General features: G+C 34.3%; 1 long non-coding RNA gene and 1 other non-coding gene across 2 annotated transcripts; both read left to right on the top strand.

Annotated features, from left to right (window-relative positions):
* The first annotated feature begins 5165 nt into the window (after positions 1-5165).
* On the top strand, positions 5166-5325 carry LOC148802193 (U1 spliceosomal RNA). Its single transcript, XR_016083223.1, has one exon. It is a non-coding gene; the product is annotated as a U1 spliceosomal RNA (small nuclear RNA).
* LOC148802192 (uncharacterized) lies at positions 5185-9027 on the top strand. Its single transcript, XR_016082855.1, has 2 exons — positions 5185-5857; positions 6656-9027. It is a non-coding gene; the product is annotated as an uncharacterized LOC148802192 (long non-coding RNA).
* Positions 9028-9575: the final 548 nt, after the last annotated feature.

Genomic DNA, 9575 nt, shown 5'->3' with positions numbered 1-9575 from the left:
TGGATTGGTTTGGGCCGAATGACATGGGCTTATAATTCCATCTTGTGGGCTCATAAGTTTTAATTTTCTTTCTACCTAATTGATCAGTGATCACTCCTCCAATTCAAAATCTTAATTTTAGTGAACCATCCACTGATTTACCTTCTCAGGTCGAAACATTTTTTTCAACTGATCTGGATTTACGTGAGCTTTCACTTAAGCCTAGTTAGTGTCAGCTTCTCATACCCCACCTTGTTTCGACTCTCTGTCGTCCTAGCAATTCCCATGATGTAAATGTTGTGCATTTTGTTAAAGGTGTGTTTGGTTTCATAGAAAATAGGAGGGAGCAGAATGTATTAAAAAATTAGGACTCCTTGCTTGGGTTCAAATTAGTAGCGTTTTAATTTATAATTGCTTAAATTATGAGCAAAAATTTAAGTAATCATGATCACCATCATCCTCAATTTATATTAGATGAATGTGATGGTTGTGTAATGGGACGTGAACCAATGATACTGCTCCACGCCAACCATATATATTAAGCGACAGATTGAACGATTGTGGGCCATATGCATTATTATGATTCGGTCAGACCAAACTGAGAATCTAAATGGTTCCGTTTTTACCTTAAAATTGTTTTTTTTTTTTGCCAAAAACTGTTGATTCGGTCAGTAAACTATTGACTCAGGAAGCTGAATCGTTGACTCAAACAATAGTTTTGACCTTTTTTTTTGTCAGAACGGGTCATTCATTCGGACCATTCAACCCGGGAATCAGTCCCATAACAGTTTCCTATCTGGTCTGGTTTGGATCTCACCATAAAGATCGTTACTACAATTTAGCCTCATAACTAGTTTGATGATTTTAAACATCATTTGTATCCATTATTACTATATAGTGGATACCTTGGAATATGCAAGGAAAAGACATGCAAAACATTTCCAACCAGTGAGGCTTTGAATTTATTGCTAACTAGTGTAATAGCATGCATTATATAAATGTGTAAATAATGATATATGGTATTTGAATTTAACTTTTACAACTTACATGAAACTCAAGACAATTATGTACTTTATAAAATATATATATAAATAAAGTAGGATTCTAAAAAATAATTAGCAAAAATGTCACGTATATTATATTTTTCAATAACAAGTTTTAAAAAAGTTTTCCATATGAGTATTGGGATGGTACGGTACTAGAGAGCATAGTTTTCAAAACTGGACCGAAAAAACTAGGAACTGGTCAAGTGACCGGTTTCGGTTTTCCCCAAAACCGGAAATTTGCCCAAAACCATTAATTTTGGTCAGCAAACCGCTGACCTGAGCGATTAACTATTTGAATTGTTCGACCCGATAACTGGACCCCCGACCCATTTAGTCCCGGGTCATTTTTAAAAACCATGAGAGAGAGAGAGGGGTGGGGGTGGGGGATTCTGATTTGCTTTTGTTTTTAACTTTCACCTTGTTTTGTCTGTTTGCAATGCAAATCAACTCAAATTAGACCTGGAGCGATGTAAAGTAAAAGCTGAAGTAAAAGTGGATAAAAGTTTGCAATTTTTTTCATTGGCAATCTAATGTAATGGTACTAGTGCAAGTGAATCTGAATTTCAATTTTCAAACTAGGGGACAATTTTTCGTGTAAAACTTGGGTTTTTCCCGATCTTAAATGAGAACAGAAAAAATATTTTTCTCCCAAATTGGAGATGGGATATGCATATAATTCCCCAAACATGCCTTAGACCCATTATTAAAACATATCCAGGTCTAATATTAATTTCTAAAATATCTCTAAGTTTTCCTCAAATTCCTAAAACTCTAAGATGCCATAATTCCAAATTTATAATACCTCAAATTTCTACAATCCAATTCCTAAAATATCCCAAATTCCCAAATCCTATTTCTAAAATACCTCTAAATTAGATGTATTTATGGGTGGATACCTAGAAGCGGGAAAAATTCGGGAATTTTCCATCTTTGATGGGGACTGGGTATTCTGCCCCAAACCCACCCCATTGACAACACACACACACATTTATCGACTCAAAATTTTGGTTGTGTTTGGTACCATTTTGAGTTGATCAATACAAAATGTTAGCGATACTACCAATTTAACTCTATTTTTTATTATTTATATTTACTTTTTCTTAGGGGGTACACAACAAGGGGATGGTTCCTATCCTACACACCTAAAACCCTCCAACCCTGGTGGAAAATGGATTTGATCCCAAGTCTTTGGTACAATTAGTCAAAAAATTTATCAATGGAGGAATCTGGATTGGCCCCTACATAATGTACTTCACAGTACATATCAGCATGCATTGGGAGAGTGCGGATGACCTACCAACAAAACATGTTTCAATCTACCAACGTAATCTTATACTGTGCATCTCATACATTGTGGGTCCCAGTCTCATGATGAGATGTGCGGTGTTAGATCAAATTGGCAGAGGGTTGGAACGTGTTTTATTGGCAGAAAATCTCAATTGGCATTGGAAATGCATGGTTGGTTGGGGTTTTTTGTGGGGCATGTGTTGGATGCACTTTTGTGGGCACGTGAGTTAGTTATTAAATGGGTAAATTGCTGAAGTCTCCCTAAAGTTTCTGACTGTTGTTGAAACCTCCCTTGTAGTTTAATAATTGCAATCATTTCCCCTAAACTTTCTAATACAGTTGCACGTAGACCCCCTCTGATAGGATCTTTTAAAAAAAGAAATAAAATGTCCAAAATACCCATAGTTACCATTGAAGTTGCTTTTAAAATGAAAAAAACATACAAACTTTATGAACAAAAAAAGAGAATTTAAAATTGCAGCTTTACCTTTGAGTGATTGATATGAAGGGAAATTTGGGAAAATAAATCAATTTTGGAAAAGAGATTGGAAGAGTTTCAGGTAGTGATTAAAGAGAAAAATTGGAAAATAAACATTTTTGTTAAAAGTAGCCGCATGAGTATTTTGGACATTTTCATGCCATTTTTAGAAAATTCTATTAAGAGGGGGTTTACTTGCAACTGTGAGAAAGTGTAGGGGAGGTGATTGCTATTACTAAACTTCATGAAGGTTTAAGCAATTTACCCTATAAAAAACATGATAGGACATGAAAATTTATGAACAAGTAGAGTAAAAAAATTACTTGACTATCTGTATATGTCATGCACTTAACCATGAATATAGTCAGCTTTTTTTGATAAATTACTTGACTATCCTTCCCATTTTTTACTTAGGTTGTGTTTGGTTGCAGCGTAAATTTATTTGCACTGATGCCAAATTGTAATAGTGCAAACAATTTGAGTATAAATTCTGATTTATTTCTGTTTCAAAATTTACCTTATTTTGTTAGATTGCAGTACAAAAGAATTAAAATAAGACCTGAAACAGAATATGTAAAGTAAAGCCAATAAAGAAAGTAATCCAGAATTTGCATTCTTTTTATTTGCACTCCAATGTGTTTAGATTAGTGAAATTTTACCAAATGCAGCCTTTGTCTAAGTTTGGAAAGAGTGCAAATACATGATTTACAAATCCGAATATGGATCATTTTGCATGAAACATATTTGTACTTGCACTATTCCCAAACAGAGCTTTAGTATTAAAATTTAAAAAGGCTTGTAAGAGTAAAAAAAAGTAAAAAGATGAAAAAGACATTCATATTTTCAAAGATCTTTACTGCATTTTTTAAATGTTTTAATTATTTGATTAGACTTAAAGATTAACAACATTTGGATAATTATCCTCATGTAAATATTAGCATTATAAAATGCTATTAAAATACCCCTATATGACTTGGAAGCATTATATAAGTAAACATTATGACCTATATGAATTACGTGGTGTTTGTTAATATTGTTAAAACAGTGGCTGACTGCCAATGGATTGGGTTTGGATCTTGGAAATATAACACTTAACCTAGTTCCAACCCAAACCCTATATGGCCTGATAATAGAACTGGACTTATGACTAATCAGGCTAATTGGGTAATGACCCTGTAAGACCCACCTTCCCCAGAATCCGTAGTACGAGAGCACTCCATGAACCATTCAACCCCACCCAAATACAAAAATTAATTGTACCTGCAGGCAGGATTGCTCAAACTTCAATTAGTCCATCCATAGCATGTTAGAAAGATCTCTTGGGGCTTGGTTCAACTAATTGAAGAAAATCAGCATATCGGTTCTCCTCTCCAAGAGTGTGTTTGAAGACCACGTTCATAGATCTCATAAGGATCTTAATTGCCCTTGACCAAGGATGTTTAATCTTTTCCTCGACAATCTCCTATTAGTAAAAATGACAATAGAACAGTAGATTATTTATATTTAATTAAGTATTTTAAATTAAAATCATCTTATATATCAATTTTGTCTTCTTATACATAAAATATAATAAAAATTATAAGTAAACTAGAAAACAATTATATATTATTAACAATATAGTTGATTCAGGTGTGAATATGTTTGGAACAAACAAAAACCAGATCCAACCCAATTATATTAACTATAACCAGGACAAAATCCCAAAATCAGAACCAACATGATCGGTTCGGTTTTATCAGGTAGACTCGATCCACTGAAAGCCCCAACTGAAATGGTTCCACAGAGTGGAAGCCACAGCAGCAACATTTGAAACCAAGTTAACACTTTTTTCATCAATTTAATAATAAACTTGTTATTTTCGCTTCAGCAGGTCTTAACAAATAATAACCCGTTGGCAAATTGGAGATTGACTGCCTACTGCCTACATCTAATGTCTTGTCTCAATTCTCCAGAAGTGGAGTGGCCTCAACAGGTTTTCTACATTTTGAAGGACATTGGCGTATATGGGCAGATCTAGATCGGGAGAGTTTTTTTTTTACTTGATGTTTTGAGCAATGATGGTGTCGTTGCTGAGAATCAGCGAACACTTAACTTTTAATCTTCCTTTCTTTGTTTATAGTCTCTTCTCGTTGTGTTTTTCTTTGATTCTATTTGAATGGTTGTAATCTGCCACGTTAATAGAAAAAAAAAAAAAAATCAAAGATCATTTGGTAAAGATACCTAGTTGGTGTCTGAGGCGAGATATCTTCTATTAGGAGTGAAGCGGGTTTTCTTTACTTGATGATGAGCTTTGTCTCAGAGTCCCACATCGGTTAGATAATGAAATAGAACGGAGCGAACAGGCTATTAATAATGGTGAAAGTAGATGATAAGACATACTTACCTGGACGGGGTCTATGGGTGATCAATAAGACCCATGGCCTAGGTTGGTGACCTCCATTGCACTTAGGAGGGGTGCCCGCCTAACATCTCCCCAAGTGGGAGAGTGTACGTCATAATTTGTTAATGAGGGGGTACGCGTTCGCGCGGCCCCTGCCAATTCAAGTCAAATACTTTATCTAAACTAATGGCCCAGCAGCCTAACTCTCTTTTAGTTTAGTTTCAATCTCAGCCCAACGGGCTTTCTCACCAATCCATTGAAAGGCCTCACAAAATGAAAACCCCCTAAAGCCTTATGATAAAAATTCAGCCACCAATCTCTCTCTCTCTCTCTCTACCGCCGACCTTTCAACATGAAAACTGAACTGGTGATGGAAAATCTTTGTTCGGTTCTTCTCTCTATTGATTTCGGCTAAAGCCCACACCAGTGTGACAACGGGTGTCTGGCTTGGACTTCCACGAAGATGGAACCTCTATACAACTGAAATGTTCGATTGACCGAGGGAAAGCGGGAAGAACGATGCAGACCTTTTGATTTCTGGCACCAACCCTGGCTTGTTTTCTCGGCCATCCCAGATTTTTCATGCATTCTTCCATCGCTTCAATAGCAACATATTCCATCTTCAGGTCACATTATCTGAGTGAACTTACCTACACACAATAAGACACACGGTATCATGTGGTTAAGGTTAGATTAACGTCTTCAGAACTGATCATTTTCACGTTTTTCTTTCCCAATGGCTTACTATATATATTCAATTTAAATCAGCAAATATTCATCAAGTTCAACTTCTTTCCGGTTGAGATATACTAGTTAGCCTCATGTGTTCCAAGTGATTCAGTCATGTTTAAATAGGGTGTAAGCCGGTGTGAGTTAGTAGCCATGTGTCGTGAGAAAATCCTATCAAGTTAGTGAAATATTAGTCTATGTGAGTTCGTTCATTGTTGTTGCTTGGATTGATTATCCTGATCATTATAGTTGCAAATTCACTTTCTGCATACTCTTGTCTAGCCTGGTACTCGCTTGATATGAATTCAGAACCGAAGTTGGGAATACCAATCTTAAGAACATGGGGTTTGTCTTTGTATGGGGAACCTGCTTAGGGTGTGGGGTGGGGGTGGGGATTAGGGACCTCTTGTTTTTCTGATCTTATGGGGAGGTGGCCTTTTGAAGGGATAATAGAATTTTCCAGGGCGGCCCTCCTTGTGGGTTGAAGTGGCATTTTGATTTTGCAATTGAGTTTCAGCGGCTGGATTTTTATCATAAAGGCTTTAGGGGGTTTTCATTTTGTGTGTGCTCCCGGTCATTTTCCCAATTCTAAAATTGTAAAGACACAAAAATGTAAGCTCAGACTTAAAGCCCAAAAAACTATGGGCTGGGTCGATCCGAGATACACACCGGCCTCTAGATGTGGCCCAAAAGTCCAAACCCACTGTGTAACTATGTGAGAGTGGCCCAACAGACTAAAATCCCTGTGCATTGCAGGTTGCAGCCGCGCCCTACTAAAATCTGTGTCCATTGCAGCCACTTGACTCTTGAGAGTTGAGACACATGTAAGGCCATTGGAAGAATTGATGCTGAGCTCTAGGCCGAAGAGTTTGGCATTGTAGAAGATCCCACATCGATATTGTTGCAGATATGTTCTTTACACCTAATTCTCCAGGCTGTCCATTTTCGGGCACCTTTTTTTTTTTTTTTTTTCTTTTGCTATAATTCTATCCATAGTTTTAAAACTTGTATACCTCATAAAAAAAAATTGATCTTTTGCGGAAATTTTGATATCCTGACAAAAATAGAAAATAAAAGATAGTAATGATTCTTCCGAGTTAAACCATTGGGTTCTATGTAGACTTCAATAAGCCTGATCAATTACCTTGCTTGGATTTCTGCCCCTTCTTTTGAGAAGCTATTTACCATAATTTCGCCATAAAGTTGATTTCTGAGCTCATCATATAAGTTTGTTTTCGGCTTTTTGAATTTTTACCTGGCGGTGCTTCGTGACCTTCCAGATTTCATGGCTCTTGTAAGTTGTAATGCCAGAAGCCGCTGTCTGAAAGCCCTTCCAAAGGGGCACTTGGCCTAATTGAGTCTCAGCCCTCAACTCTTTAAGTGACCCAGCTTTCTGCTCTTTCTTTAATTTTATTATTTTAATAAATAATCATTTTTTAGTAATAATGCAGAACAGATCTATCTTATCTACATTCACAAATTGGCGACCTGACTTGTTTGTCACATCATTTGAGTAGAACCGGTAACAATGAGTGATGGCATGATGGGTTGAAAATTAGTTCTTCTTTTAATCTTATTAATACATGTACACAATGAAGTTTTATTAAATGCTTATAACAAATAACAATTATTATTATTATTTTTTCTGTATTGTATTTTTATCATAAATAAAAATAATTTTTTATTTTTACAATTATTTTTATTTAATATGATGAATATATAACATCAGAAATGTTCTCAAATATTTTTGAGAAAATTCTGTACATTTTCATTTTTGGTGTTCTATCCTTTTTTTAAGTATTTATTATTCAATTATGACATCATGGGTTTCTTTGAAAAGTTGAACCATTGACCCACCATCTAGATAAGAAAATAGGTTTGATTTTTGATTAGTTTCAAATTAGGGAAAATATAGTTAGAGCCACCTGTACATTTAAAATTAGGCTACAAGTTGGTTCATAAACCAACCAAACTCTTACAATCAGCTCTACATTTCAAATTATAAAAACCCTTACCATGTCATTGGAGACTTATGTGGTTGTTGTCAACATAGGACTCTTAATCCATATTGGACACAACAAAAAGCTTATACTTAAATTGCCCTTAAATGTTGGGTGATTGGAAAAATAAAAAAGGCTTTTTAGTTTCTCTTTCTCTCTCTCTCTCTCTCAATCTCCCTCACACTCTCTCACTCTCACAATCATCTTTATTTTCTCAATGACTATGTAATTTGAAAATAAATAAAAATGATCTTTGGTTTCTATATTTATATTCTTTATATCAGTTTCTCTCATTCTCTCTCTCTCTCACTCTCTCTCTCTACTTATCATTCTCCCTCAACTTCTCTCATTCTCTTTCTCAGTTGATCTCTTCTTCTTCCTTAATTTTTATCATTCTCCCTCAATTTCTCTCCCACTCCTTCTTTCATTCTCTTTCTTTTTTTATTATTTTCTTACACACTTATATGGTATTAATCAGATTGTATAAAAGAACATGAGACCAACTTGGTATGGTTCAAAAATCACTACACTAATTTAATAAAAATTTACATGAAGCTCTTAGCTATGAAATTTACACTAATTGGAGAATGATAGAGATTGAGGGAGAAGGAGATACTGATTGATAGGGAGAGTGAGGGAGAAGAAAATGAGAGAGAGAGAGAGAGAGAGAGAGAGGTTCTGATTTGGCTACAAACCAAAATTGAAAGAGTGGGAGAGATAGAGGGAGTAGGAGATCGAGAGATGACTATGAGAGTGAGAGAGAAGAGAGGGAAATCAAGAGACAAATGGAGTGGGAGAGAAATCGAAAACCTATTTTCGGTATAGGCTTTTTATTGTGTCCAACATGAACTAAAAATCCCATGTTGGCAACAGTCACATAAGCCTTCGATGACATGACGAGGTTTTTTTATGATTTGAAATGTAGAGCCGATTATTAGAGTTTTGTTGGTTTCTAGACCAACCTGCAACCTAATTTTAATTGTACAACCAACTTTGACTATAATTTGCCCTTTAAATTATATATTTGATTTACAATATATAAAATATTTTTTACTTATCGCACTTAATTTTCATTTGTCTGTGGTATCATTTGATTCAATACACTAACCCACCATCTAAAAAGAAAAATAGTTTGATTTCTAGGTTGACATTAAATTTTGTATTACATTTCCATCATTGATAAAATTAATTATTATGTATAAAACTTATTTATGTTCAATATAATGAATGCATAATATTAGAAATGTACCCACTATTTTATTTTTTTATAAATATATAACATTAGATATATGCCCAAAATTTTCTTTATCTTTTTTTTTTAATTTTTGTGATTCTTTTTATTTTCTATTATTAAAAAAATATTATTTGACTATGACATCATTTCATTTCTATTTAGATTTTAAATTTAGCATTCCATTTTCATTATTAATAAAAATACTTCTTATATTTCATAGTTATTTATTTTAATTTTTTATTATTTAATTATGACATTATTTATTAATCCATTTGACCCCAAATGGTCGAATTACTTGCCCACCAATTAGAAGGGAAGAAAATGATTTTATTTTCAAATTACTTTTCAAAATATTTATTTTTATACTATTAAAATTAATATTGTGAATTTAATGATGAGAAAATATATCTTAAATATAGGATTTAATGAGTATAATAGGAAT

This window comes from Nelumbo nucifera, chromosome 2 (assembly GCF_055504915.1).
Source record: "Nelumbo nucifera cultivar China Antique chromosome 2, China Antique-T2T, whole genome shotgun sequence".
NCBI lineage: Eukaryota > Viridiplantae > Streptophyta > Magnoliopsida > Proteales > Nelumbonaceae > Nelumbo > Nelumbo nucifera.
This window is presented reverse-complemented; position numbering and strand designations above follow the sequence as displayed.